Source organism: Mus caroli, unplaced genomic scaffold (genome assembly GCF_978045245.1).
Source record: "Mus caroli unplaced genomic scaffold, Mus_caroli_1 scaffold_10, whole genome shotgun sequence".
In the NCBI taxonomy this organism is placed as follows: Eukaryota; Metazoa; Chordata; class Mammalia; order Rodentia; family Muridae; genus Mus; species Mus caroli.
This window is the reverse complement of record NW_028227265.1, coordinates 70,863,594-70,871,212: the sequence shown is the minus strand read 5'-3', so window position 1 is coordinate 70,871,212 and position 7,619 is coordinate 70,863,594.

Here is a 7,619-nt window from a genome sequence, read left to right as displayed (position 1 = left end):
GGGAACTTCATATTAATAGTTAATATAACTATCTCATAGCTAACCTTCAATCTGTATGTCTTCTTACTGCAGTATGCATATTACACTCTGCAAACCTACCTGTCTCTCATTTACTGTTAGTTTGTGTGTGTGTGTGTGGGGGGGGGGTGTTTCTCTGTGTAGTTTTAGCTGTCCTAGAATTTAATCTGAAGACCAGGCTGAACTTGAATTCATGAAAATAAGTCTGCCCCTGCATCCAAGTTCTAGGATTAAAGGCATGTGCCACCATACCTAACAGCACATCAATTTCTGAAGGGTACATTTCTATATATGAGCTCAACTCTAACCAAGACTCATTCCTTCTGTCTTGCCCCTGTTGTATTCAATTCTATGAGATGTCATGATTAGTACTGTGATTATCCATCAGCCAAAGGAAAAACTTTGCATAATATTAATGTTTGGAGAAAGAGACTCTTATTAATCATCTCACTAATTAACTCACAGCTGAATACTAGGTATGAGATAAGAAAAAGTACAAATGATACATTATAGGCACATTAAGAATAATTATTATAGGTAAACACAAAGAGACAGTTGTTAGCTTCATGTACTTAATAGGAGGTCATCCAAGAATGCTATTTAATCTTCTTCCAAACACTTTATTTGATCATCTATCTATCTATCTATCTATCTATCTATCTATCTATCTACATACATACATATATGTGTATGTGTGTGTCCATGTATGTATTACAGTGAAAGTCTCTCAGCAGCAAACCAGAAATGAGAAAAATTAGAAAATTAGAAACAAATATAAAAGTACACAAATGATTATCCTAAATTCCTCACCTACATTTTATTAATCAATGTTATTGAAATAATATAGCATTTTATTTCAAGGATTACTTATCGCCTAACAGTCAACAATGGAAACTACTCCAATGAATGCTATAACAATGGTTACTTGACAATGAGGGTGACTGTTCTAAGTGGTACATATCAGTCTTTTGTTTCCTACAGAGATACTGCTGGTCTCAATTAATTAGGGTTTGAATAGCTTTAATCTATCCTTAGTTAAAAATATGCAAACTATTGCAGAAACATATCATTGTACTTCCTCTAAAAGGCAGCTCCACTGAAAAGGTATTCTGTCCTGAGCTTAGCAGGCTAGCTTGTCATCTTCACATCACTTTTCTTTATCTCTGCTTCCATGATTGTCTTCTCAGTTCTGAGACTCAGCTGCAATGGCTATGCATTTCAGTTCTGAATACTTCAGGACATGTTTCACAATGCCGTACACTTAAATGCATTTGATGGTTAACTATGTAACAAAGAATGTGTTGATTGATTCTAAAAATTAGATTTTTGGATATCATAAATATTTGGATATTAATGTGCATAATATTTAACATGAGAAATGGCACATTTTCTAGTAAATACTCCAATGAAAATTAAGGTGAGACAAATACTGAAAAATAAATAAATATTAGTCTACCAGAATGTCAAGATTTAAGGGATTACAAAATACTACTTTTTCATTTATTAATACAAGACTAACAGGTTAATGCTGGATTCTCTAACAGATTTGGAAAAATTATCCTCCAACTTGAATACTAATTTCTCTAATGCCAAAGCTATACAAAATACATTCACAAAAGATAAAACCTTGATTTTTTAAACATTGTGTTTACAAAACACAATGTATGTGTTAGAACACTATGTATAGTTTCAGCCTGGATGAGAATGAGCATACACTCGCTTTTTTGTTTTTTTTCAAATTCCACTCTTGTCCACTGCAAAGGGATGTGAAAATCTTTGGGGTACAAAGAAAAATATAGCTCCCAGTGAAAATCAGTCAATACACTATAAATCCTTAGCATCCTAACTTTGTCTTTATTATGCATATTTTTGATGGATAAAGTCACCTTTTAGAATGTATTATTTTAGTTCATTCTGAGATAACCCAAATTCGTGTACAGTAAGTAATGTAGTCTGCAGGCTGTTATGTGTTTAATTGGTTTTCACTACAGCAGTAATATATACACATAGGGGAAATTGTAGCTCATTTAGATTACCATTTCAGCTCACTTTAGACTCAAATAAAATCTGATTACTTCCATGAGTTATTAGGATTTTCCCAGTTTGTAAATTTATAAAAAAAGTTCTTTACAACATTGTTATTTCCAAGCAGTAGAGTTTTACTGCCATATAAAAACAGATTAAAAGTTAGTTGAATGTTCAGCTAGGTTACAATTTTGATAATGTACTGCCTAAAGTTAATAGAAGTACCTGCTGATAGCAAGAGAGGATATTTGTGAATCATGTGTACAAAACCTTTACTACTGGCATCTCCACATGGAATGGCCCTGATTTTATACTGTTTAATAAGATATTATTGCTTTAGATTACAAATCCTACTAAATCTGCTTCAAAAATATCTATTTTTTCTAAAATACGCTGTAACCTCATTTTTCATACCATATGCGAGGGCACATGAATTTCATGTGTGTATAAATATAACACCGAGTGATTTTTTAAAAGTCAGAGAATTTTGTCAAAAGAAGAAAAAAAATAGAGCAGTACTTATGCTATTTAAATTATATAGTTGCTCAACATCCAAATGGTTTTTGTAATTAGAAGTTCAGTGTAAAATGAGAAAAAGATAAGACTTTTAAATAAAAGGTGACCCAAGTTTTGTGTCTAATAGATAGCAAAGGATTTCTCTTGGTCTTCATTCCTAGTACCTAGCATATACATTACTCTAGTCTACACTGTGTTGAAAGACTGTTAAAGATATCCAACCTCTATTGGGGTCTTGCATATAGAAAAATGCTGAAAATAATTTATAGGGACATACTCTTGAGCTGTAGTTCTTGGTGTCCACAATTATGTGCTCTTGGACATATTGTCTAGTCTCTCTCTTTCTTCATGACCAGTTTGAGGATTATATTTGTATCTCATAGATGTGAGAAAATTAAAGACTAAGTTCCCATCTGTCACACTGATCAAAGGCAAAGAAAGCTGGGCAAAATAATGTGAAGACCACAGGAGAATATGGTAGTGAAGCAAACTCATTCTACACCTGATTTTTTTTTTTTTTGAATCTACAGAGATGTTAGAACTTAAATGGAGAACTTGAAAATAAGCAGAAGAATGAAGGAACTTTGAATGTAGTCAGGGGTTAACAATTTATACAACTTGGAATCATAAGGTGGTTAGTGTGTCTAGGTAGTCTATTACTATTAAATGTTAAAACCTGAAGTCACACTCCTACTCTCTCACAAACACTGGGAAATAGACATCCCTTTTGCATATGTCTGCTGGAACACACAAAAACATATTTAGCTGCATGGAATATTCTCCAAAGCAGTAAATTTGCAGTTATTATGTAGGAATAAAGTATAAAACTGCCAGGAACTATATTGGTGTATGCTTTGTTTTCTGAATGTTGGGAAGAGTGGAAGCCAAGTCATTGTTTCTGAGATTCTTGAAAATTATTAAAGATCTAAGATAGAAATTAATTTTTAAAAAGAGACTTAGATAAGACATACTTAATTTCAGTCAAGGAGAGACACTTTTTCAATTTAAATACATAGAATAAATACCTCTTTGTTTTGATTATATACTGTATATTTTACTAAAGTCAAAATAAATGTGTTTCACAGTGGCAAATTTTCAAGTATGTTGCAAGAAGTTGTAACCTCTGTGGGGCGCTGAGCAGCCTGGTCCCTGGTCAAGCTCAGGCTTAGAACCCCAGAGACTCTGCAGGTGACTGGCACCTGCAAGGGATGGCAGGTATTGGGCCATACCCCTTGGGCCTCTGGCTACTGTTGCAGATATAGCCTCCCAGAGCCCTTTCCAGATAGGTGTGTGGCAATCAGTCATAGTCATATAGGGCAATACTCCAAGCTCCTGGTATTCTGTCTGGACTCCACCCAGACAATTACCTGGCGATAGTTACCTGACAATAGTCAGGTATGCTCCTCCCCACGGTTGCCAGGTAGGCCTGGTCCACTATAAAGGGAGCTGCTTGCCCCCTCCTCTCTCTCTTACTCTCTTACTCTTGCCTCTCTCTCTTGCCTTCTTGTTCCCCTTCTCTCTGCATTCCCTTCTGCCCTCTCTCCATGTGGCCATGGCAGGCCTCTACTTCTCTCTCTTCCTCTCTCTGCCTTTCTCTGCCTCTACTACCCTCTTAGCTCCCCTTCCCACAATGACAATAAACACCTTAAAACCATGGATTGCCTCTTCTCATTGGAATCTACAGTGCTAGAGCAATGGAGTAGGTCTTCCTCAAAAGAGCCATGTCTAATCTCCGACAGGAGGCCTCCCTGTGCTCTCAGACACTGCTTCCACCAACCCAAGCTACCACTGAACAAGCCAAGGACTCTGGTCCATGTGGGACCCAGCCAGGGTGCTTTCCCCTGCCCTTTGCCCTTTGGCCCTGGGCCAGAGCCAGCCCTGTGGGGTCACACTCTGTTCTCAGATCTTCTGAGGCATCCAGCAGCATCTGCAGTGTCCATGAGCTAGAACCTGCTGTCCAGGCCTCCAGTGGCCTGGGAACTCCAGAGCTGGCTCTTCCATGGCACCCAGCAGTGTCTGTGGTGCCTGAGAATTCGATCCTGACTCTGGCAATTCCATGTGGACCCCAGACTGTGCTTCCCCATCCCCGGAGTGGGATCCTGCGGCTTCTCACAACCGGACATCAGCCCGGCTGCAGCGTCGGGTACATGCAGTCACTGTGCCCACAAACCCGTACTTGGAGAATCTGAGATTTGTTTTCCTATTACCTGCCATGTTAATTCTTCCTTAGTTCTATTTCAAAAACAAGATGCCAAAACAAATAAACAAAAACAAGTGAACAAACAAAAAACCAAGGACAATAGTGCAATTGTGTACATAAACATATCATGCAATTCCTTTTGAAATCTTACCCTTTATTTTACTACACTGTGTGTTAAATGGTTTTATGAGTGTTGACTTGTGCACATGTGTGTGGATGCACATTTACATGCATGCATGTGAATACTGGAGGTTAATAGCTCTCTTACTTTAGGTGTCTTTAGCTGAATGACCACATTACAAGCCCATTCAGCTGGCAGAGATCCTGTTTTGCCTGGGGATATCCTCTGTGTCCCAAACAAATCTGATGGAAAGCAAGCCATCATAGTCACCTGTTTCTTATGTGGCTACTGGTGATCTGAACTATGTACTTCATACTTGTACAGAAAGCTCTTTATCCAGTAAGTACTATTCCAAGATCAAGAAATTTACTTTTTAATCTGTGAAAATGTTGTCAGATTAAAACCAAAAGAACCATCCCTGCACTTTGGTCTATAACTAGACACACAAAAAAAATTCATTTCCTAGCTTTTAGGTCCCCTGAATACCCAATCCATTAATACAAAAATAAATACAGATCACAATCAATATTAGAGTCATTTATTCAAAAGGCAAAATATTGGTTTTTAGAGATTATGAGGAAAAGAATAACTAAAATTTTCATCAACAGATTTGGTCTAAAATAAAATCTACACTATTATACACTCCTATCAATAGTATAAGAAGGTTAAAATGCCTAGGTTGGAATAGCTGGATAATGTATAAATTTATGATCCGGCCGGATCAGCGCTGGGGTAGCGGGAGCTCAGGGTTGCCTGATACCCGCCAGCTACCCACGACCCCCGCCGCAGGATTTTGGGACTGCTGGTGAGTGGAACACAGCTTCTGCTCCAGTCCAATCACGCGGGACCTGAGACTGCTCTGGTTGGGGAGAGAGAAATCCGGCCTACATAGGGCCACAAGCCTCTTCCGGTCAGAAAAGCACCGGGGCAGCTGGGGCGCAGGGTCGGCTGACACTCGCCAGCTACCCACAACACCCGCCACAGGATCTTAAGACTTCTGGTGAGTGGAGCACAGCTTCTGCTCCAATCCAATTGCGCGGGACCTGAGACTGCATTAGTTAGGGAAGCAGAAACCGGCCTGAGTAGGGCCACAGGCCTCATCCGGCCAGATCAGCACCGGGGTAGCGGGAGCGCAGGGTTGCCTGACACCCACCAGCTACCCACAACCCCCGCCGCAGGATTTTGGGACTGCTGGTGAGTGGAACACAGCTTCTGCTCCAATCTTTAAACAGTGACAACGATAACAACTAACCCCAGAGATTACCAGATGGCGAAAGGTAAACGTAATAATCTTACTAACAGAAACCAAGACCACTCACCATCATCAGAACCCAGCACCCCCACTTCGCCCAGTCCAGGGCACCCCAACACACCGGAAAAGCTAGACACGGATTTAAAAGCATATCTCCTGATGATGATAGAGGACTTCAAGAAGGACTTTAATAACACACTTAAAGAAATGCAGGAGAACACTGCTAAACAGGCAGAAGACAATAAAGAGGAAGCACAAAAATCCCTTAAAGAATTGCAGGAGAACACTGCTAAAGAGTTACAAATCCTTAAAGAAAAACAGGATAACATAATCAAACAGGTAGAAGTACTTACAGAAAAACAGGAAAACACATCCAAACAGATGATGGAAATGAACAAAACCATACTAGACCTAAAAAGGGAAGTAGACACAATAAAGAAAACCCAAAATGAGGCAACACTGGAGATAGAAACCCTAGGAAAGAAATCTGGAACCATAGATACGAGCATCAGCAACAGAATACAAGAGATGGAAGAGAGAATCTCAGGTGCAGAAGATTCCATAGAGAACATCGGCACAACAATCAAGGAAAATGTAAAATGCAAAAAGATCCTAACTCAAAACATCCAAGAAATACAGGACACAATGAGAAGACCAAACCTACGGATAATAGGAGTGGATGAGAATGAAGATTTTCAACTCAAAGGACCAGCAAACATCTTCAACAAAATTATAGAAGAAAACTTCCCAAATCTAAAGAAAGAGATGCCCATGAACATACAAGAAGCCTACAGAACTCCAAATAGACTGGACCAGAAAAGAAATACCTCCCGACACATTATAATCAGAACAACAAATGCTCTAAATAAAGATAGAATACTAAAAGCAGTAAGAGAAAAAGGCCAAGTAACATATAAAGGCAAGCCTATCAGAATTACACCAGATTTTTCACCAGAGACTATGAAAGCCAGAAGATCCTGGACGGATGTTATACAGACACTAAAAGAACACAAATTCCAGCCCAGGCTACTATACCCAGCCAAACTCTCAATTAACATAGATGGAGAAACCAAAGTATTCCACGACAAAACCAAATTCACACATTATCTCTCCACGAATCCAGCCCTTCAAAGGATAATAACAGAAAAAAACCAATACAAGGACAGGAACCACGCCCTAGAAACAACAAGAAGGTAATCCCTCAACAAACCTAAAAGAAGACAGCCAGAAGAACAAAATGCCAACTTTAACAACAATAATAACAGGAAACAACAATTACTTTTCCTTAATATCTCTTAATATCAATGGACTCAACTCCCCGATAAAAAGACATAGACTAACAAACTGGCTACACAAACAAGACCCAACATTTTGCTGCTTACAGGAAACTCATCTCAGAGAAAAGGATAGACACTACCTCAGAATGAAAGGCTGGAAAACAATTTTCCAAGCAAATGGCATGAAGAAACAAGCTGGAGTAGCCATTC